The sequence below is a fragment of the Melozone crissalis genome, unplaced genomic scaffold (genome assembly GCF_028551555.1).
Source record: "Melozone crissalis strain CALT ecotype California unplaced genomic scaffold, PUWL_Pcris_2 ptg000005l_1, whole genome shotgun sequence".
Lineage (NCBI taxonomy): Eukaryota > Metazoa > Chordata > Aves > Passeriformes > Passerellidae > Melozone > Melozone crissalis.
This window is the reverse complement of record NW_026535783.1, coordinates 20,796,596-20,821,010: the sequence shown is the minus strand read 5'-3', so window position 1 is coordinate 20,821,010 and position 24,415 is coordinate 20,796,596. Positions and strand designations below refer to the sequence as shown.

Here is a 24,415-nt window from a genome sequence, read left to right as displayed (position 1 = left end):
CTGTCTACTGAGCAATGAGCTCTATCTGCTGTTTTTATTCTCTATTTTGTCTACTTGAGATTTTGGGACAGAAACTGTACCTTATAACAGGTTTATATAATTATTTAAATCCTATTTTAAATCTTAATTAGGGATGTAATGAAGAACTATTAATAATACTCAGTGCAGCATTAATCTGTCCCTGCTCTTTCACTTGAATGGTAACAGGAACTAAACCATCAGGGAAATAAATTGAAGACAATTTGAATTTTGAGAGAAATGGCAGAACAAGAGCTTGGGATCTACATTGCTGCAATAGCTTGGGTCTACAGGAGAGGCCAAGGAACGAGGAAAAGGGAGGATGGTGAGCCTACTTACAGTCTGATAAAGTAAAATACATACACAGGACATCACAGAACTCACACCCTGATGCTGAGCAAGTGTTTCAATAAAAGTGACTTCAACACAAACTAAAAGAGGGTAATGTCAAACCCTAGTTTAGGCACGTTCCCTGATAAATACAAAAATGGAATATACCCTACCCCACTACCACCCTTAAAAAGCATTTTCCCATTCCCTCAATGGCAGTCAGGCAGGATGAGTAATTATCAAACTGTTTCATAGAGAGTGCCATAAAAGGGATTTCATTCTCACTGAACTGTAAAGTTAACCCTGGGAGTCTCTGAACCTTCTGAAAGGGATATCTTTTGTGAAAATTAAGTGAACTGACTATGCTTTAAACTAAAAACAAATCGGGAATTAATTTTTCAAGTCTGCATGAAACCGAAACCTTTGCAGTGACAGCTGTACCTTTAAAAGTTTTCACTAAGATCACATAATAATATCCTGAGGAAAACTAAAGCAACTTTTTTCCTGCTCAACAATATCAGTTCGCAGCTGAACAACAGAAGGGTGGAGGAGGAAATTCCTTTATTCTCACCTTCCAAAAAAAAGTTCCTTTTCAGCAAGCTTAGTACAATGAGTTTGTCATCAATTGTTTGCAGGAAACATCTCACATTTTTTCCTTCTATGCAATGAGTTTAATCACAGAAGGCTGACTTAATTTTATAAAGAAAACAAGGCAAAGGAAAGGCAAAAGCTATGGTCACATAAGATCAGAAATCCCACCAATCTCAGTAAAAGAACACACACAATGCTCACAGAAGATTCAAGCAATGTATAAACACAAGACCCGAGCACAACAGGAACAACAGCACATGGACAGCATCCCCACTTTATGCTGGAACTAATTAGAGTTTGTAGATACCTTTTTAATTTTATTTGCTTAAAAGTCTTGTGAATAAACTATTTGGTCTGCAGCAACAATACTGCAACTGGCAAGAACAAGAATTCAAGAGCAAAAATTAAACTTTTACTCTTAGTAATTTCTTTAAGAGGTTTTCTAGTTTTTCTCTAGTGAAAACTATTTCTGATGCAGCTTTTCCTGATGGAATACAAGCCAATTGCTGCTCTTCCATGTAAAGCTCTGAGCTTTGAAAGAATCAACACTAATGCAGTAACACAGTTGTTTGAGAAGGTTATATTCTAGAAGGAAACAGAAAGGCATGGAGGAATTGTGGTTTTGGCTGCTTAAATCAATCCATATATAAGCTTGTGTCAGCCCTGGGGCTTTACTGCCCAAAACCAGGGCACTACTCCTCGTCCATCTTTTGGAAAGGCAAAGCAGCACTCTGGGAAGAGACCAGCAGCAAGATGTATCCTTCAAGGTGTCTTCCAGGCTTCCTGTTCAGGAGGAGGGTTATGCATGCCATGTATACCTATCTGATGCTGGAAATGCAGATACAGGAGTACCAGCAAAGGGAAAAGGCTTTCCTGTTAACTGCATTCCAGGAAGGCCTCTGTAAATGCAGGCAATATGTTAGGAGCAAACACATAATTCAGTCAAGCTGCCCAAGGTACAATGTGAGCAGTGAATCAGAAGAAGGACTGTCATGGTGACAAGGATCAAATCTTTTACTCCGTCACACCACCAGGTCTGTGTTAACTCTCCAGCAGCTCAGGCAGTTACTGACTCCCTGGTGCACAGCTGGCAGGAGGAGAACTTGGTTCAGCTGACAAGGTTTTTCTGTGTGCTCCCACCACCACTGTCACACATCACCCTGCTTTTTAAACACACATCTCTCTGTGAGAAAGAAACGACAGTATCAGTTGAACACTCAGACCTCTTCCCTGAAGAAAATGACTCAACCTTCCTCTCAACCTTGCACAAATCAAACAGTGAGTGACCAGAGCTGGGAAAAAGTTTGGATATGTACACTTTACTCTTATATTAGGCTCTTGACACCTAGTGCCAACAAACACTTAGAAAAACCCCTCATGTAACACCAAAAGAAGAGAAGCAAAAAAGAAACAGGCTAAAGGTGGAGGGAAGACCTGGGCTTTGCAGAACAAAAGTCCAGAAATTCATTAGTGAGGCAGACATTGCAAATGTAACGCAGACTAGAAAATGTAAGAGCTGCCCCCTCCCACTGAACAAGGGTCTGAGCCCATACCATTGCCCTGGCCAAGGTGACTTGCATGGTCAGATCCCTGTGCAGAGCTGCCTGCTCCAGGGCAGTGATGTTACCCACCATCTCCTTCCCTTCACAGATCTCCAAGAACCAGCATCCTGCTCTGCCACAGGACAGCTGTTTTTTACTGTTATGCTTTTAACAGCCAAACCAAAGAATGGGCAACACCGTCACAGAGTGTGGGAAACACTGAGAGAGACTAACAACATATTTCTCTGTTATTTGTGTTTGTTAGCACAGAGGAAAATCAGAGGGTCTTCTCCTGCCAAGGCTGGGCCTTTGGCTTGAAGGATTTGAAGGAGGAGTAGCTTATTTCAGAGCTTTCCAGAAAAGGTTATAAGCCTCAGCATCTGAACAAGAACAAAAGACCCAGAAAAGCCCTTCTTTTGGACTTGTCAGGTCTTAATAATACACTCTGAATCTAAATATTTTTGTTAGTTTTTAACTCTGCAGCCCAGGAAACATTTTAAAACTGTAAAGATTTAAAAAAAAATTACAGTTAACAAGCCCAAATTTGTTATCAGTGAAGCTGCTGTATAGTTATGTAAAAGAGGATTTTATTGATTCCTGAAAACTGCAGAAGAGATAAATTTGGTTTTAGTCTCTCGTGATATTTTTTCTATCATCTATGGTAAGCTCCATATCAAGCCCACATAATCAAAGTAAATACAAATTAACTAGAAAATTTCAAATATTGCTCAATAGCATGAATTAACTGATGTCTAACAACAGAATATACATACAAAATCTGTTTCACCAAACCAATGCAAAATGTATCACCCAGCATCTAGTCCCAGACCTGAAATGCAACAGAGCAGCACAGGCCTGTTTCCATATTACCCAGCTTCTTAAAATGCCTGAGGTCTGGCCTGACTAGGAAGAACCTGAGAAATTTTGTGATCATGACCTTCTACAGTGGAGGTCTACTGTTGCTGGAACCTACTGCCATGTTCTTGAGGAACGAAACCATCAAGTCACTATAAAATCTTGGCATCGTGCCTAGCAAATTGAAGTCCTCCTGGTGTGAAACTGGGCTCCCTTCTCTTCTTTAAAGATGTCAGGCACACTATTTCAAACTCACATTTGCCACAATAAAACTGCAAATTGTTCAGTGTCTCCTTTTTCCATTTATTCCCCTCCCTTTTGCTTCCAAAGGAAATTATTCATTAGATCCAGCAGCTAGAAAGATAATTTAAATGGCACGATGCATTTCCCAATGGATTTCCCAATGCATCATCTGTCAGATGACTAATGCCAATGGGATATTGGACAAAGCACCCAGGTACACATGTGCCTTTTAACTACAGTCAGTCCCCATCCATCAGATACCCCTGTGTCCTGCTGCTGCAATTCTCCTGAAGTTCCAAATCCTCACCACTTAAGAATGCACAGCCAAAGAGCCGGTAAGTACCTGCAGAGGTAACTCGGCAGATGGTGTTCAGATGTTTAATGTTGCCTCTCCCAGTCTAGACCAGCAGTTTTATCTATGCCTGGAAGATACAAACCCTCAAAAAGCTTGTGTGAGCAGTGAACCCTGGCCTGATGTTTCCCATTTTCTGCAGAGGTGTCACCATCTGCAACAAGTGGAACGTTGGAAGAACCAATTCTTCAATGAAAGAAGACAAAACTGAGCGGGGCTCAACCGGAGCCCAGCCCTGCTGCTCTTCAGAGGTCATGCAGTGTAGCATGAGCGCTGTCCATGTGTCACAGGCTGACACGGAGGAAAAGATGGCACAGGTTACATTGGTAGAAGTGCTGTAGTCTTTCATTATCTCAGATCCACTGCATCTGCAGATGAACACTTCAGGACAATGCAACTTTGCCACAGCTTTAAACGCAATCTTGCTCTCCATTTACTGAATACTAGCATAAGTAACCTCCTCTCACTTTCTTTCACGCTCACCACTATTTTTAATAGAAACTGAGCAGTTGATGTGACAAAACTTATGTACTTTTTTCTTCTTTGCCTCTGGGTTTCTTACCAGTATCTGACGACAGACACAATCACACGTTACCATCTGCACCTGCAGGATTCCAGTTTTATGTTCCTGTCTGCAGAAACACATCCTGAAGACAGGGGAAGGGGAATGCTTAGAAACACCATGTACATGCTCCTCTGCTCCCAAGGACATACACCCCAGGCAGGTGGTGATCAGTTGGTTATATCCCGTTGGAAAAGTCCCTTTTTTGACAGTTCACTCTGCCAAGAACTTAGGGAATTGGCTTGATTTCTCTTCAGAAAGCATGGACAATACAGAGTCTTGGAGCATGCAAGAGAACAGTTCTATCATCCTTTTCTTCCAGAAAGAAAACAAGTCTCCAGCAGGACACAGTTTAATACAAACCCTACCCAGCTCGCCACAGCAGTCACATCCCTCATTCAGGCCAGCAAGATACAGCAAGATGACTTGCCAGAATCAACAAGAACAGTCGGCAAGGTGTGCCCAACAGCTCAACTTCTGAGGTTTCCCCACATCCCACTAGGACCAGAGAAGAATAAAGCAATTTTGCTGTTGAACTGTTCCTGCTATACACATGAAATCCCTGAATAATGGAAAAGCCTGGGGAATGAATGACAGTCAGAATAGCCTAAAAACATTTTATTCAGAGCAGAAGTTCATTTGAAAATGACATCTGACAAAAAGACAATAGCAAAGAATTTCCCCACAAGAAACATTAGTTCTATTGTAATCTCTTCTTTTCAGCACACTTCATCCTGAAAGCTAGTTTGTCTCAGTCACCAAATATTTGAAATCCAACTCTACTGCTGACCACCAGCACCCAGCCCCAAGAAATAAATAAAATGGAATTAACTGCCACTCAGAGCTAAATTCTGGAGAGTCCGGCACTTATGTGCTGATCTTATCACAAACTGGCTTCAGGACTGTCTAAATATGACAGTGGCTGTTGTCAGCTTTCCAGTTACAACTCCAAATGTGATTTTTTCCCCTAAGGGTGATCCTCCTAGAAATTTCAAAATTACCTGAGCTATCTCTGAGTTAATTAGATGGAAAAAGATTTTTCAAGAAGTTTAAGGGCTTAAAATATATCCCAAAATGCCAAAAATGTCAACTAATTAAAAGATATTTTTAATTTGAAGTGAGAACTATTCGCTAGAAGTCTGTCAATACACACTCTGAGCTGCTTGCCATGCCACTTCTGTTCTCATTAGCCAAGTTGATAAGCACATTTTATACATCTAAATGAGCATAAACCTGGCCCTTAACAAATGTATCACTTTAGAAAGCCAAAGAGGCAACAGGACAGAGTGCCCATCAAAAATGCTGTTAAATGGTTTCATTTTCAGAAAGTGAATGGGCACTTCTTCAGTCTATGTTAGTTCCTCTTTTAAAAAGTACACTTCAAATTTTAAAGAATTCCCCAAAAACTGTGGCGGCTGCTCTCCTTCCTCAGAGCTGCTGTTCACCACAGATCCAGAGGAGACTCATAAGGATTTGAGAGTCAGAGAGGAAGAACAAGCTTTCACTGGCAGTAATGTAAGAGGAAGGTAATACGTCTCTGACATTTTTAAATTAAACAAAGCCAGGAATTGAAACAGAAGAGTGTTGGTGAAAGTCAGAAGAGTGTTAGTGAAAGTACACATTATAATGTAGTGATAGAAGCATTGTGGAGACTGGGAACATAAAATGGATGCAGGACAGGCTCAGGCACTTATCAAATCAAAGAACAGCATCTAAAGCCAGCACAGGTTCTTCTGCACTACTCTTTAGATCTAACTAAAGTATCAAAACGGTTGGTTTGATTAAGCCAGTTTCCAGTGATAGACTGACCAGTGTGTTCAGTATATGCACCGCTTTCACAACAGAAAAATACAGAATTCTCATCGTTTTACCATTGTTGTTCTAAGGGCCTTTTCCAAATTAAATGAATATATGACTCTATTAAAATACTGAAAATACGCAATCAAATGGAAAAGTCAGACCGTAACTTTGGCTAACAATTTCTCTTTTTAATGATCACAACCAGCAGCAGGAGCATGGAACAATGAAGAACTGGATCAGTCTCTGCTCCGCTGAGCTCAGCCAAGCCCTGCCAGAACAATTCTGCTGGGGACCTGCCCTGGTGTGTCCCTGTCTCAGCCCCACATGGCGTGAAACAACATGGTGTTGAGGCCTGAATGTGTTTGAATTCTCATGGCTACATTTCCTACTAAGGCACCTGGTCCTCCAGATCTTCCTTGATATTTTGGCCACAGTCACCCTCTCATAAGTGCAAGCAAGCTGTGCCAGTGAAACGTGTCTTGAAACCATAGGGACAGTCAGAACAACAAACCATGGCACAAGCCACAATGGTTTGTTCACCTTGCATATACTTAGTTTTAAAATCAGGTTAAATGACCCTCTGGGTTTATTGATAGTAGTTCCCACACCAGCATGCGGGTTCTCAAGAGCACTGCCAGCAAAAACCTCTTCTTGCGCTCACTCTTGGGGCAGGGCAGCAGCTAATAGGGAACTCTAAAATTGGAAATAAATGACCTATTTCTGAGGAAAGCTGATAGAATAATATTTAAAGGTTTGAGATTGGCTTCACACTGTCTTACTCACAAGGCTACAGGAGTACTGTGATACACTCCTAACAGAACAGAATTAGAGAGACAAAAGATCTGTACAAACCAACTCACCAACTTTAACAAAAACAATCTTTACTGCTTTACTTGTGCAAGCTTTATTTATATAAGTTAATCTATTTAATTAGTTTGCCAGTAGAGTTTGGTGCAGGATGCTAATACAGGTGTAAATTTCATCTCATTCCTTTTCCTGGTCTGTCATCTTCCTGAAACCTGTCCTAGAAGAGCGATCGGAAAAAAAAAGGGAAGGGAACTCCTTAAAAGTGAAGCTTTCTCAAACATGGGTGGATCTTGTTTGTATATTAGCAGCTCTGTTAGGGAGTTCTTCTCACTTGGCACTACTAAACTTGCTCCACATTCAATGAGATACAGAAATAGGGCACTCCAAGCACGTACACAGATGGAGCTGTATTTTTCCCTGGAGTGCTGGGGAAAAAATGGCTGTTATTAAGCTCAACTCAACGCTGGTGTCACTGTCCCAGAACACGAGGCATAAGATGCCCACTCGAATTCTTGGGTTTAATCGTTAAAAAATAAGATCCCTGTTCTCAAGTATCAGTCCCTGGGAAGAACTGCTAGGAAGGAAGCTCCATATGTCCTCAGGTGCATCTGCACCCAGGCACAGTCATAACGACTCAGTAACTCAATGATTGAAGCAGTGGTGTTTGTGGGTTTGGTGGTGTTTATTTATCTGCTTGACTGGTTTTGTTTGCTTGTTTGTTTTGGGGGGTGTGTGTGTCTGTGTTTAAGTGAGTATAATGATAATGTGCCTCCAGTTTAAAGGTATTTGAAAATTAATATGACAGGAGATGATTTTTTTGCACTATTTTGTTGAAGTGGTCAACTTTAGTGGCTAGAAAGGGACTAAATGAGATGCATAAAAGTCACCCTTCCCTGCCAGTGCTACACCCACTACACCCTTAAAAACTTTTCCTGATTCATGCATGAATTATACTAACAGATGTTGCATAAAATAACACAAAAACATATAGAATAAAGCTGGTAAAACACAGAGAACCCTTCTCTTCACCATAGGAAGTACATATGGTGATGTGACTTTAGTAATCGATACAGACAGTTTTCTGCTCTTTTCCCCTTTTAAATCCAGAAACACAGAAGAACAGGAAAATTATAATGCTCAGAGCTCCAAAAGAAATTATTGTAACCAACAGATTCTAGAGAAAAAAATCCAGAGCTTTGGAAGCATTCTTTCCCCCTGGATCATGATTCATCTCTTTAGTCAATTAGATAAAGATGGAAGAAAATTCCAAAATGAACAGGATACACTTTCATGATTCAGTAGCACATACCAAAGTTTTCCCTAGAGCTTGTGCATGTCTTTTAAAGCAATATTCCTAGCCTTTCTAATAGATGTAGATATGTTTTGGAGGAAATCTGATTTATTTTAAATACAATATTGTTTTTCTCTGTTATTAATAAGGGATTAAATAAGTAATTCTCTGCCAGTATAATACCTAGGGAACACTCTCACTTTCACACTATACTGCATATAAGTCTCACACTGAGCAATGCAACACTTGAGTCCTGTTACAATACAGTATTTTAATAACATTTCTGAGGAATTATTCTGAGGATACAGTTTTCTCCTGGAAATCCAGTATCTTACCATCATCAAATAAACAAAAAGTGAACTTTGAACTCTCATTAATTATAAACTTAAATAAAACAATCTATTTTTAAAATTAAGGATGGCATGATTTATAGTTATAATGGATTAATGAAGGTTATTCCCCATCAAAAGTAAGAACAACAATTTGTGCTGATAACCCAGAACTTTAATATGAAAAAATGTATCCTCTTTTTTGTTAATTCTGTCATAATACCAGAAAAGTCAAGCACTGTCTATGTTATTATTTGGGAAACAAGCCTGCAGTAGTAGCTTAGTGAGTTTGAGTGAAAATTATGGAAAGGCCCTGAAGACTGTCCAATGTAGAGAAGAAACAAGAATTCTGTTGTACAGGTGAAAAACTTTGGCACTGATGATTCACACTTGTTTTTCAGGATGGAGTAAGATACATATGTGATCTCCTGAAGTTGTTGTGTGTGACATATATTGTTTAAAGCTTTGTACACATTTCAGTACTGAATAACCATGACTCTTAACTGATGACAGAAAATACTGGAAGGGCCTTGAGATGCCATCATCCTAATCATTATCTGGATTCCCGCAGTCAACTTTAATGACTATGATGACTGGTTACCATAAGGTATTTTAAAACCCCCAAAATTCCCAATCTGACTCTGTAAAAATCTTTCCCATTTGGCATAATATGGGATAGTTAATGTTACCAACTACAACTGGACATCTGTCCTTGTCAGACGGCTGAGATGGAAACTATCCCTAACTGGCCTACCCCAAGAGGAAGACTGCAAGGTTTGCTTCCTCACTGGAGACTAACCAGCAGAATCATTCTCCACGTCCCTCCCTATCAAGCTGTACTGTGAAATGCATTCTTAGCAGCAGAGGAATCCCAGATAGGAGAGTTCAAAGATTATGGATTTTGCTAATTTACCAGAGCAATGCATGTCAAAGTCTTACAGTTAGTTCAGCAGATAAGACTTCAAATTTTGGAGATGTAGAAGAAAAAGAGCACCACTTTGATATATGGCTCAAAGAAAACATAAATTATAGATATAACTGCATCTGTTGGCATTCATTCAGTGCTGCTGCTATATTTCAAAATTAAGCCTAATTTTATAAAACTGCACTCTAGTGGTCTAGGTCAGCAATCAATTTAAGAACATTCCTCTACAGGACCAATGCAATATTTAGGTAAGCTGGCCATCATCATCAATTAATAGGCCAGCTTTTTTTTCCACAGTAATTTGAATGTCAAGCCTATCCGCATCAACTTCAATGGACTTGGTCCTAGCAGGTGGGAGTATTGGAAAAGACTTTTCCTCAATGAATTATCTGTCCAGAATTTCCTATGGAACCTTCATTAAGTTTTGGCATTGAAACAAATAATAAAAAAAATCCGCCTAAAAATGGGAAACAGGCAATGAAAATTGTATCAGAATTACACAGAATTCAGGTTGAACTCTAGCCATCCAAGAAACAGAGTGCACATGAGAACAAAGATCGGCCCCTTCAGCACAGCCTGCTCGAAGAGACAGCTGCCACAGCTTTTTATCTTTTAAAGGGGGGTAGGAGGAAGAAAGAGACCATTTGGTAGCTTGAACAACCCTCTTTATCCCACAGTCATAAATGTACTGCCCATCAGCTGAAGTCAGAACTGCCTGAGAATCAGTACAGCAGCACATGTACGAGAGAAAAATCACACTGTGAATAGTGACAATAGGGACAGTTCTGGATGATGCTTTATGTAGCTCTTCTTGTCTTGCTATAAATGGAGTATCAATAGCAGTTGCTAAATCAGCAGGTGTTTCCAGTAGCAAAAGTGAATTTTGCGGTTTAGACAAGATAAACCAGGCATGAATCAAATTATCTTATGATCAAAGTATACATCAAACTGCTCAGGATTCTGCTGGCTGTATTTTTCACTCTGCAAGTCATACAATCCTGTGTTCTTAACTTAGCCAAAACTGTGGCTGAAGTCAACAGCAGTTTGGAGTAATTTAAAAGGACTGCACACATCCCTTGTACAGAAGCTGCACATCCACAATGAAGAGAAATAACCATCAGTGGCCACAAGACCTATTTTTTACTGGCACTATTACAAAATATCTATAAATATGGCTTAATTTACTTAAGAGCTCACCTGGGACTTGCACTCTTTGTACAGCTAGGAAAACTAATACAAAAACAAGAGATCAGGTCTCAAAAGCCAGTATCTCTATGTAACATTTTAGATTTCTCAACACTTATTTTGGCAGAGGCTACGGCAGGGCAGCAAGTGGACTGGCATTCAAATATAAAATGAAGATCAATCGATAAAAAACACTTAATACTGAGTGGTCAGAAATGCTTGCAATGAATACACTTAAATGAACACAATTTCAACTGTAACTTCTGCTGTGTTCAGAGACATAAAAACTGTGATCTAAAGACACGAGAAAACTTGCATTTCTTAGGGGAAAAAAAAGTCACACACTGTAACAGATGCTGATATATACATACACAACTTCTTTGGGTTCCTGAGACTGCTGAGATCAGAAAACGTAATTGTGAAATTGAAATAAATCCCTGCCAGATAGGCAAAACCTCTGCAAAACACTTACACAGCATGACTACAAATTGACATACCAGAGCTATGAGACAATGCTAGAATCAGAGAACATCATTACAACGTTGAACTGTTAATCACCACTTATAATAAGAAAACAAGTTTATTTCTTCTTGGTAAAATCACAACTGGGGGTATATGCTCTGTCTCTTCTACCAGCAGGCTGGTACTTGCACCTAATGTACATCTTCTGGGATCTGACAGGCAATTCATCATAAGATAAAAATCTAACTTCAGTGTGATGACTGCTCTTTAAGGCTAATGATTAATGGCATCAGGAACTCAAATACTGGTATACCCACAATAGCTGCCGGCCTGCTCACCTCAGTAATAATTTCAAAAACTTTTTTTCAAAGAGACACCAATGTTTCGGAAGTTTACACTGCAGTGGTCCTCAGCAGAGGCCAAACAAAAAAGAAAAAAAAATACTTAAAACTCATGAACTCGCTTTGCTGTTACAGAGGAATCTAAAAATAGAAATACTTGGAACAAAGATACAGGGGATTTTCTGTTCAAAAAGGGGAGTCCAGAAAAATTTGAGATCGCCATAAAAAACACATGCTGATTAAAAAATAATTACGTCACGGGTTTCTCAGGCTCTTGCTGAGCCCCCTCCCCACGCCCGCTCCGTGCCCACAGCCCGCCCGTCTCCCGGGCACGGCGGCGGCCCCGGAGGGCGGCGGAGCCCGCGGCGGGCAGAGCGGCCCCAGCCTGCGGGCACCGGGGGGATGCGGGCACGGACCCGGCGCTGTGTCCGCGGCCCCCGCTCCGGGGACCTCCCGCCCGTCCGCCCGGGCCGGGGGATCCCGCGGGGCTGGCGGGCACGCCGCGCAGGACTGCCGATGGCAAGGCTGGAATCGTCCCCCTTCGGCATCCCCTCTTTCCTCCTGGCCTCTTCCCTTCCTCTCCGCGCATCTGCATTCTCCTTTCCTCTTCTCCTCTCTCCCTCCCCGCGATTCCATCTTCCCTCCTCGCTTTTCCCCTGCCCCTCCTCGCAGCTCTGCCGACAGACCCTCACCTCCCCCGCCTTGCCCTGCGTATCCCCCCTCGCCCCTCTCCCGCTCGCAACCCGCCGAGGGCCAGCTCGCCGGCGCCGCAGCCACCGCCGCCTCCCTTCCCTCCGCGCCGGGAGCCGCGCTCTCTCCCTCTCTCTCTCTCTCTCACTCTCTCTCTCTCTCTCTCACACACACACACACACATACACAGGCAGACAGGCAGGCAGGCAGACAGACAGACAGACAGACGCCGCGCGGACACGCGCATCCCGGCGCTCGGAGGTACCTTATCCAAACCGCTCCCGCTCCTCCGGCTCGCAGCGTGCGCGCCCAGCTCCGCGCGCAGCCCCGGCACGTCGGGTCCCCCTTCCTCCTCCTCTTCCTCCTCCTCTTCCTCCTCCCCACTTCCCTCCTCGCCCGCCCCCTTCGCCGACGCCGAAAGAGGGGGGCAAAGCCGCCGCCCGCCTCGTCCCGCTCCGCCCCGCCCCGCCCCGCCTCGTCCCGTCGCGCCCGTCCCGTCCCGGCCCGCGGGGCGAAGCGCTCCGTGCCGAGGCTCCGAGCGGCCCCCGCCCTGCCGCGCTCGGGTTACCCTCCGCCTGCGAGCCTCTCCTGTTACGGTGCCCGCGGCGGGCGGGAGGGGAGGGAGCCGGGACCGGGGGGGCCGAGCCCCGTCGAGAAGGAAAGGAGCGCGGCCCCGCGGCTCGCCTCCGGGGAGTGCGCAGGGCGGGAGCTTCGCTCCGCCGGCAGCTCCGGGGGTTTCCAAGCCGCGGGTTTCGGGCTGTTTTCTTTTTGTTTGGTTTTGACTTGATTTTCTTTATTTTTTTCCCCCCCTTTTTTATTTTTTTTTTAAATGGGTAGTACTGCTGTCCCGGACTTCTTCAATGTTGCCTGGATCCCAAATATGCTTGCAAGGATTCCCATTGATCTGCTATTCTTCTTGTGAAGAAGCTCTGCCTTTTATTTTTTGTTTCAATACCAGCTCAATTATCCCCTCAGCTCCTGTGCTGGAGATGAGGAACAACTAACCCTTTCTTTAAGCTGGAGATGGGAACAATTAACCCTCTCTTAGACCTGCTCGTGGGTTTGTAGATCTCCACAGTAATCTCTGTGCATCATTACATTTCCTGGCTGAAGAGCTGCGGGTTGCTCTCACGAGGACCTTTGTCCACAGACTGTTCTGTACCTCTTATCATCTTTGTTGCACTCCTGAGCATGATCCTGATCTAACAGATCTAAATTTGAGTTGAAGAAATACACAGGATTTAAGATGTGATCAAAGCACGGATTCATACAGTGGCACAGTGATGTTTTTCCTTGACAATACTTCATGAGGATCTTCTGAGCACAGGAGGTGATGTTTCTATGGCCTGTCATAACCCTGAGACTTTACTCATGCCAGCTCAGAGCCCACCAGTTTTAATGACTTGTTTGTCCATGTGTGTTATTTTACATTCACCTTTACTGGATATCTGATATTTAACATTCAGTCTCATAATGTCCAGGTATAACTCTTCACAATCTTTCCTCTTATCACTGCCAAATAAATTCATTTTGATGAACTTTGCTATTTGACTCCATTCCCAGGAAAGGCATGAGTACATTGAACAACACACATTGCAACACTGACTGTTGCAGAAATCTATACCATCCAGCACCTCCCTCCATTGTGAGAACTGCTGATTTATTCGTGTACTTTGAATTTTATCTTCTAAGCAATTACCGAGCTATACCAGGGCTTTCCCTCCTGTTGTTTTCTCTGCTTAGTCTCCTTAAAAGCCTTTGTCAAGAACCTTTTAAACACCCAGTCTGATATGGAAATTAGATCACCCTTATCCACGTCTTTGTTGACCTTTTCAGAGACCTCCAAAAGGTTTGTTTAAGGCAGGACTTTACAGCAGCAATGGTGATTCTTCTCAGATAGATTGCACTAAGTGTCCTTTAGTTCTAACCCAATTAGCATCTCTGTATTTGGACAGTACAGGCATGAGGTTTGCAAACCTCTAGCTCTTCAGTCTGTATTGAAGTTTAGTGTCACATTTTCCACCTTCCACTCTTCATTTGCCAGTGTTTTAAATGGGAGGTTACATGCTGCTGCTGATATTTCAGCTGCTGCGTTCTCTGTTGAGAACTCAAGGACACAGATGCTCACACAGAGGCGTGGTTGCTACCTGAACACAGTGTGATAATGAAAATTATTTGTAATAAAAAGTAATGGAATAAGGAAACTGAGCCGTACACATGTTAGTGCAGACATGTAAGCTGGTGCTATAATTGTAAGTAATTGTAAGTAAGAAGCTATCCTAATAATCAACTACACCTGGCCACAACCCTCTTTGCAAATGTAAGTGTCTAAAAACATGCAAGAGTATGGTACAGACAAAACCCCACCAAGGTCTTTGACCAGGGAACTGTCTGTCATTCTCCCTACTGGCAGCCATCTGTTTTCTCTTTCTCAGACTTTGCTGTAAATTCTCTGGACAAAGGATGGGCTTTTTAATGAACATTTTTTACTTGCCACTAGCATGGGGCACAGGAAGGAGGAAGAGAGATCAGCTCTGAACAGAGGTGTTTCAGCTGCACCATCTAGGAATGTCCCCAGGAATGTCTGCAATGCAGTTATCTGCCCAAAGACAGGACTCCTAGCCTCTGTCCTTCTAGGATAAGGTGCTGGAATCACAATGTGTCCTCATTAAGCCTATTTGCAGAGAGCAGACAGGGAGCAAAGGAAAGCTGCACCTGTGCATGGACATGCATTGCTGATCCTGCCCTGCAGTCATCAGAGTCTGTACTCCCACAGGTAGGCATGCCATCCAAATGGCAATATGGGGATATGGAGGAAAGAGGAAAAAGAGCATGGGGGTTGCATGCTTTTTGTATGTTTCACAGGTCTGACCACCCTTTATTTGTTTTTTAGGAACTTCAGCTGCTAGAAATAGAGTAAGGCAGTTATTGAAAGGGAGGAAGGGAAGTAAATTAGTGATTTTTCCTCGTGGAAACCTTCAGAACCATGCAGAAAAGTCCCCTCCAGGCCTCAGAATCATAATTAAAATAAGCATTGTCAAGTATCATGCTTCCTAAGAGCCCCATGTTTTGGAGACTGGCAGTAGTGGACTGTGGAGGAAACTCTGTGGAAACCAATGATGCTACATTGTCAAACAGGGAATTTTAGAGCTCCTCTTCCTCTATCTTATTGTTCAAACAATTACCTTCTGCCCCTTTCCTGCTTTCTGGACTCATACAAGATTGGACTGATGCATGTGACTGCAGCACAGATTTTCTTCCATTAGGTAAAGCAATATCACAAATGAGACTGAGGCAGTTAATGCTCTGTAATTTTTTTACAGCATTACAGAGAGCTGCAGGTAGCAGAAAGGAGAAATTAATCTTTGCCAGAGTGCAGTCTTCCTTTACTTTTACTGTAATGTTAAAATACCTTTACCTAAATAATGAATTGCAAGATCAGTTGGTATTGTCCTAAAAACTCTGAAAGGAGGAAGAATATAAAGATAGCTGCATTAACCAAATATTTGTCAAGAAAGATAGTTATTTTTAACACTCACATGACAGTTCCTCACTTGTCATTCTATTTCAGGCCTGTTTTATGTGTTTGTCAACTAAAAAGGTGTTATACCCAGTATCACTTCATTCCTCCTCCAATGACTGACCAATTTACATCCCAAGACTGTGCTGAACATGTTGGAAAAATTGACAAAAAAAGATCCTGAGATTAATGTGGCGTCTTGGAGAACATCAAGGAGCTGCGACTGTGTATCTGAAATTCTGCTTGCAGGGGACTGCAAAACTGAGGATGCTTTTCTACTTCTGCAACCTGTAGACATGAAGGCTAGTGCCGCTGAGGTCAGTGGCAACAGCAGATGCTCAAGGCCTCTGACAAGTGGGCCATGTGCTTGTGTGAGACCTTGTTATTATACAAAAAGGCTCTTATTCCTGCTCTTTTTATCTCTGCCATATAAACTGACCTAGTTTGCAATCTGCCTCTGTACAGATGTGTGCTCTTCCATGGACAGAAAGAGGATGGAACCATTGCCAACAAAGAGTGCCTGGAGTTAGAAAGGGGAAGAGACACAGGATAGGGAGATAAAGAGAAGGAAATTAAAGACAAAGATGTTTGGAGGAGAGCAGAGAAAAATAGGGAGTGAAAAGAGTGAAGCTGTATCAGTATCTGCTGCTCCTCCTTTATTCAGGAGACAGAGGAGTTACTCTGCTTTTGGACCTTGTCAGTACAGGAGAGCCTAGTTTCAGTGAGGCAGATTTTTTTATTGTTATGTAGTGGGCCTTCAAATGGAGAATAATTCAAAGAGGTTACCTCTTCCTATTATAAAATTTTTCAGGTTGCTCTTTACAGCCCAGCACTCTATTCATGTTCTCTATGAACTCTAAAAGGTGCTGAGAGCAGTACAGAACAAAGAAAGGAAGGAAAATACTGTGGTAATGATGCTGAATATGCCAGGCACTTTTATAACATTTATTAAATGAAATGCAGTCCTGAAAGGTGATGCTTGATATAGCAGCCTCCACACTGAATTCTACTGAATATGAAAAATTAGTTTTGCTTGGTATGCAGATTTTTAAGTCTTAGACTGGCTGTCTGAAATGTTGTGGTTAGAATAATTTTCCTTTTCTTGTGGTTCTGGCTATTTCTCTGACTGAAGAAAAACATGGGGATGAGCTGGATGAGGGAATTCACTAGCTTGTAACGATGTGTGTGAGATGGAAATGGTACTTCAGTGTATTCTCTGTGCATTTATAAAGCTAATGAATACAGAGATCCACCAGGCAGTTAGCAGAAGAGCTGTAGGAAATTTAAGGGTCACATTCATAAATGCTTTATATTCAGTTCAGGGATTAAATGTTGTGAATTACAGAGGCAGGGAGCTGCTGGAAAAGAATTGACTGGAGATCCCTGTTCTATTCCTGTCATTGCTGTTGACTTGTGATGTGACTGAAGGCAAGTCACTTTCCCTTATTTGTCTGTATGAGTTGATGAGTTTTAGGATAGGGACTGCCTGTTAGTGGGAGCTGGCAAAACATAATAGGACCTCAGCTGTGGTTAAGGAGTTGAAATAGAAAAAGTTCATACATCGAATGAACTTAAAAATTCCTTTCTGAAGTTATTCACCTGACTTACAGGCTCATTTACACACATCTATTATGTGGTGGAATAGCTTGGCAAGATCTCTATCAGCCACTCACTACATGAGTAATCTCATTGGTTTAAATGTGACTCCTTGAGTGAGTAATGTTTTAGTATTGGCTCCATAAACTGTCTGAGTCACCATCAGCGTACCAACTACGTGTGCAAGCAACCCTGCAAGCACTTACCACACAGTATAGTGTGTTTTACTGCAAGCAGCTCTGTCACTGAAATAATATCCAGCAGTAACTGTTTCTGTCATCTACACCCACGTAAAAAAGTTACTCTACTCTGCAGTTGAAAAAACAGGCAAGTTTCTCTGGCCTCATGTTCTCTTCAATGCACGGGAATTGTTAGTTTCCCTTCACAAGAAATCCAAATAAGCATTCAGTACCTGTAGCATTGTAAGGAAAAAATCTATTTTATTGCAGCTTTCAGGAATTCCACTGCATAACCAACTCATGGATCTTCCCTCCTTGCGAAAATACAGTCATTGCAAATCTGGAGCTGTAAAGTTTCACTTAAAGTTCTTTACAGTCTTATTTCAGCTAGTGTTGCTGCTTTGATTCCTCCTGCCTTATCTTTGTCTGATTGTACCCGTGTCCACAATAGCCCCTGTTTCTTTCCACTATTGTGACTTCCCCTTTGTGACTCTTTTCAGTCTTCTCCTTTTCCTAAGGGTAGAAAAAAATTCAGTAGTATCCCTCTTTTGTTCTACAAGCCCCTCTTTCTACTCAGCTTCATCAATAACACCAATACAAGGCAGTCCTCAAAGACGTTTTGCGGTGTCCAGCTTGCCTGATTGAGCCAGATCATCCTCAGGCCAGTAAGTGAATCTCTATATATTTTTCAAATTACTGTCTCCATAGGAAGAGCCATATCAATATAGCAGTACTTGTTACCACAGCATTACATATTCTACACTTACATTAACTGGTGGGGCATGATAAACATGGACTACAGTACTGCAACAATTATGTACAGTTGCGTATTGTTCCTGTGATAGAGCAGGCGTAGCAAAAAAGATTTAAAGAGTCATTATTTTAGAAATAGGGAACCTCTGTAACTCTTCTATACAATACTTCAATAGCATATTCTCACAAAAAGCATTTGTTTGTGAACTAAAGAGCTTGATCCAAAGCCCAGTGGAGACTCTTCCAATGCATTCAATAAGCTTTGGATTAAGTCCTTCCTGAGGAACAGATGCAGCCTTCTATTCACTACCAGTGGAACAATAAACACAAGACAAAGAATAAAGTTGTCTGCAGAGAATAAAGCAGTGTTGTCCTGCAGCAACTTAAATAAATTAGGCTCTATAGTAAAAGAAAGTACTGTAGAGCCGATCAAATTTTTTGTGTAGGTAATTCACAAAATGAACAGTCCAGAAATGTTTAAGTATCTACACATAAACACCCATACATAGTGTTATTTCACTGATTATTGAACTTCGTAGTATTTGCAAAAACTGAGTTATAAATATAACTATGAATTCCAGTAGTTCAAGCAAAGACAACACAGAAATAATTTGTTGCCGTTAGTGATCAAAACTGTGATGGAAGAAGGACCTGGAAGTTTTTTATGCCGTAGCTCTTAGAGGGTTCCAAAATGTTTACTGAGACCTGGACTTGAGACAGGCTTTCTTTTAGTAAGTTTATCTCATTCGACTTAGTGATTTCTTATCTGGCCCATGATGTTATCAAAATGCTGGCAGTAATGGGTGCTGATGTGCAGAGACCTCTCCTGCCCCTGCAGGAAAAACTGGGCCGGAGTCACCCCAGGAAAAAGAGTCTGATAAGGGAGATAAGCAACTGTGGGAGATACAGGAGAGCGGGCTAAAGTAAAAGTGACAGCAAACAAGAGGAACAATTAGCAGAAATTGAGCATTAGCAGAAACTAAGTGGGGTGGGAACCTGCGACTTGCAGCAGAGAAAAAATAGGAAGAGAATGTAATCAGATGCTTTCAATAGGCCTGTGTAGATCTTGTGAAGAAATCCAGTGAGAGAGAAAGAGTGAAAAGTATGTTTTTGTAACACCTGCGTGGATTTCAGTAGAAAGTAGAAATTGGAAAAGAAGCCTGATTAGAAGAGATTGCAGTCATAGAAAAAAATGCTCTTCAAATGAGTTTGTGGAGGGAGACAAGGTGGATTTTGAAAGAAATGCCAATGGAATTTGAGGAACTGTTAGTGTCTGGGACAAGAAAATGTGATGAGCAGAAAAGGACATTAAACAAAACTTTGACCAGGAAAGGAGAAAGAGAATCTAAAGCCGATGACTAATACTACACTAAGCAACTTCTATAATTATTAAAAACAATAACTTTTAAACTTTACCTGCTGATATTGCAATGCTCCTAGCCTTTTCAGCTCACAAGTAGCAACCTCCAAAACAGGTCAGTTTTCTTAAATTCTGTACATCTAATTGCTAGGCAAAGCCAACACAGTAGTTACTTCTGTTCCAAGCATGAACTAAATGGAGAAAAGCATATTTTGTCATGACATCTTTTCCTGGAGCATTACCACAGATGTGCTCTGACAATAATGAAGAGAAATCCTTCTGCCTTTGCTTTTACTCCTGTATGGGGAATTGTCAGCCTCCAGTGACTGAAATCCCTACTACACAGAACATCAGGACCCTCTTCCCATATTCCTAACATTTTCACCTTTATGTTGCTACAGTGTTAGGGAATGGTCCTGCAAATTCTCGACCTTTCAATCCTCTGAGTTTTGCACATTGAAGTGCTAATCTTCATCAGTTAAAGTGCCTTCTCAACACACTTTACCAGCCCTGGCAAGAGAAAAGCTGGGTGCTTATTCCTTCTAGTGCTATTGCAAAGGTGTTAAATGCCTCCAACTGGAATGTGTCATGTGTGGTCTGCTGCACAGTGGATGGCAACACTAGAAATGACTGAGAAAACCAAGACTGCCTAAAGATTCTCAGAAAATCAGAGACAAGTGGATAATATTTCAAAGAAGCGGATCATAGTTTAGAGAAGATATTTTTGTCTCATAACTAAGAATATGTTTTTTCACCTCAAATAAAAGTATCATATCTTCCTAAAGATGTGTCCTTTTCTTGAAGTAGAAAGGAAACAGGCCCAGTGACCAAACCTATGGTCAGCTGAAGGACTGGCTGTGCCCGCAGTAAGCTAAGCTCTTAGCTTCGCTGTGTTTTCTGATCATCAGAAGTGCAATCAGGCAAAATGAAGCTATAATAAGACGATACGAGAACCTGATAATAGCTTGATAATAGGTCTGCTGATTAAATACACACTCTGAACAACGAAACTGATGTGCACTTTAATGTCTAACTCACTGTTGGAGCAGGCAATCTTATTTGTCTTTGGATATGGAGGTAAGGGGGCATGTTTTACACAGGTCCACAGCTTGACAGTGTTGTTACTCAGCTTAGACAGTTTCCATGCAGAGTCACAAAAATAAAACTACAAAGGCAGGGGTCAAGCATAACGTTGATCGCTTTGAATGACAGATAAGTCTCAGTTTTCCCTAAGCAAGGTTGCCTGTCTCCATGATGATACAAAGATGCACTCGAGAGCAATTAGCAGAAATAACTGGGAATGAACTCTTAGCTGTGTGCTGTGACATGCGGTTCAGTAACGCAGATGAATTCTCCTCTCCATCACCCTGCCCAGCTCTGCTGACTTCAGCATGAGGTAAGCTTTGGACAGGACCAGGGATGGACAGTGCAGCCTGGGAAGGCAGTGATGAGAACAGGCAGGCGCCAGTTGCAGAAAATAAACTATTTTCCTCTTTGAAGTTGGCTGGTACTTTGCCTCCGTGTTTTACTGCATACTGTGAGTGAATTTCAGAAGTAACTGATCACGGTGGGCATAGCAGCGAGACATATGTGAAACTGCCCGAAGAGTCAGGAAGAAGGCTTACACACTGAAAGATCCCAATCATCCCAGATGACAGGGATTTTTGCTGTCTGGCCTCTCAATGTTCATATACTTGTACTATGCAGAAAAAGCATTTCCATTATAAACTGATACAGAATGCTGAAAATATCAAAGCCTCTGCCATTTTGGGTCACATGGAAAGTTTTCATCCACAACACATTTATGACAGCAGGACAAGAGAGAGGATGAGGGGAAGGGGCATATCCTAGAACTGCTTGAATTGGTTTTCTGTTTGTTTATTTTAAAGCAGCAGCACTGTGAAATTAATGATTTTTCCCATAAATTTCTGGACTCACTTAGGTTCTTTGGTGATATAATATTTTATAACACCAATGAAAAAGAAAATTAATGTTCTATACTTCTGATAAAGTATAACAACAAAATATTAGCAATGAAAGACAAATTCAGCCTACTGCTGATGTTCTCCATGGTTTTGTTGAAATTAGAAGTTTTCCACCAAGACAACCTCTCAATCTCCTGTACAGCAGTATTACAGAAAACCAAGTGTTGCTCATGAACATCTTCTTCCTTCTTGCCAGTCAGCAGCGATAATGGTGGAAATATAAAGACAACCAGCTGCAGTTTATGCTACTCCCACACACATACACTTTTTGAGCAAAAGCTGCAAGAATGGCTCAGTAATAAATTACACTGTATTCTGAACCTGCACTCTTAAAGAGAGCTGCAGGCATAACAGGATGCAACAATGCAACAATGAAGAGGCAGCATTTTGCTATTTAGAAATGTAGGAAGAAACACAAAAACCCCCTCCAAGATTACTCACAAACTTTGTCTTGTTCAACAATAGGTCTAATTTGGCTAGTTCAGAGCATGTTACATGGAATGGCTCTTAGGGAGGACTACAAATTCCCCCTCTGGTGAGGAAGAGTATTCCAAGTGTAGCACTTGTTTACCGATCCATATCCTGTCTTCACTGGCTATGAATATCATTATCTATTTGATGTAAGAATTTTCTGCACTTAATTGAAAGCTACACTAACTACCATTTATTTGAACCATACAGTCAATAGCACAGTCAGGACCTAAGTGTAGCTTGTTATGTCTTTTTCAATAGTTCATTAAAGGGAGGGAAACTTTGTGATGGCCCAGGCCTCCCCTTGGAGTAAGTTGTTTGTTGAAAATAACTCAGATATGAGGATTTCACTTTCTTGTTTCTATTAATTGAAAATATTATTGAAACAATACTGCAACTAGGTGTGCATAGATTATTTTTGGAGTGGATCTAGAACTGATAATTTTCTTATATGCAAATAGCATTGCCCATTTGACATTTCAACTATAGAAAGGACAATCATTTTGGATATCTCTCTCAGCAAACTTCGAAGAGTTTATAACCAACTGCTCTATATAATCTTTGCCTCAAACACAGGATTGTCTCTTCCACAAATTGTTAGTACTTGATACAGGAAAATTTTAGCTCTTTGTCATTTTCAATGACTAAATTAATCTTTTCCATGTGGGTAAGGATACTCTCCTGAACTTTATTGACTTTCCTGTGCTGGCATTTTGCTGATTCTGCTCATGCTACATTAGCAGCAACACTGAGTCAGCCTCCCTTTTGCAAAATTATGTCATTAAACCTCTTCCTTCAGCAGGGGGTCTTTATTGAAAAAATGACGCCTCTTTTTCAAAGCCAAGGAGGAAACAATACTAAGTCAGATTTTGTTCTGTGTGATGTTACACTCCCAAGCATTCGAGGTACTGTGCTATTAAAACAAATTGCATTCCAGAGTCATCGAACATTTTTCCCCTCTTCCTTAAGTATGACCTTAATTTGAGCTAGAGAGTGTTCCGGGCTGATTGAACTCCAGCTGAGAGCTTTCCCAGCAGCCCGAGAGGTGCTGCTTGTGACTCTAGAGCTGCCACAAAGCAGCTACACTGAGCAGAACACTGATAGCAACCAGGGCACGATGTCTGGGAATGCCTGTGCAAGTCCATGCTCCAGAATAATTTAAATATCTGATTTAACTATAACATGAAGGGGTTTCATTTCGACTTATTTGCACTATCAATTTAGACCTTACTTTTATTGCTTGTGTTAAAAATTATTTCCCTAATGAAAAGTAGTTTATTATTGATTGGTGTCCCTGAGGATGCTTTGACTTCCTGCTTTATATAGATTTAACCTTAAATTTGGTCCTGATACCCAGGAGTGTGAAATTCTGTGTTATGCGATCCATTCTAAATTGTTTAATTTAGAACATGGTACATGTCGTCAGATTCATATTTGTTATTAGTAGATCTGTTTTGTTTTGGTATTTTTTAAACATTAGCACTGTAGAAAATAAAAAAAATAGAGCCTGTAGGAAATCTGGATTTTGAGAAAATAATTTTTTTTTAGCTAGTAAAAAAAAGAAGTAAGTCTTGTAAGAAAAACCAAAATGTGTTTTGTGTTTACATTTTCCTCGCTCAAAAAAAGAAATTATGCAGATGCTGGCTTGAGCTGATTATTCACCATGGCCTTTAAGATCTTAAAGGTAGCTAATATGAGCTTCTCACACTAGTTTTCACTCACAGACCAGAAGAAGACACAAGTTTACTGCATTTTATCTTTAAATGCTTCTCTAAAGAAATTTAACTAACTGTAATTAAAAAATTCCAATCACATATACTTTTATAGCAGATGTATGAAATATGCTTCATCAGTCTCATGTGAACCTATTTAAGAGCCTAGATTGCTGTTTAATTTAATTTTTAAAGTGTGAAAGATTAAAATAAATTTTGGTATTAATATGGCCTATGTATACTCAAGTTTGCATCTTTAGAAATGCCTAGAGTAAAATTTTTGTAGACACCTCTAGTTTTTAACATGGTTGTTTTTGGCTTCAGACAAAAACCTCTTCAGCAATGTAGGCCACCATGAAGATGAATATCTTGGCCCTGCAAGGAGCTCACTTGCCCATTCACCACCTTTCCACTCTTTATCTTACTGACAATTTCATTTGCTGCTGTTGGAAATACATGGCTGCACATGACCACAGTGAGAACGATAAAGAAAAAGGAGTATTCCTGTCATGGCTTT

General features: G+C 41.2%; 1 protein-coding gene across 6 annotated transcripts in view; it reads right to left on the bottom strand.

The window, feature by feature from the left end:
• Positions 1-24,415, bottom strand: part of PALM2AKAP2 (PALM2 and AKAP2 fusion) — a 266,500-nt gene that overhangs the window by 79,963 nt on the left and 162,122 nt on the right. Inside the window, exon 1 of one of the 6 annotated variants that reach the window (XM_054281708.1) lies at positions 12,588-12,666. The exons of the other annotated variants lie outside the window; for them this stretch is intronic. The gene's annotated coding sequence lies outside the window, so the exon portion shown is untranslated. Of the gene's footprint in view, positions 1-12,587; positions 12,667-24,415 lie in introns of those variants that run through there. 6 annotated transcript variants of the gene reach the window in all.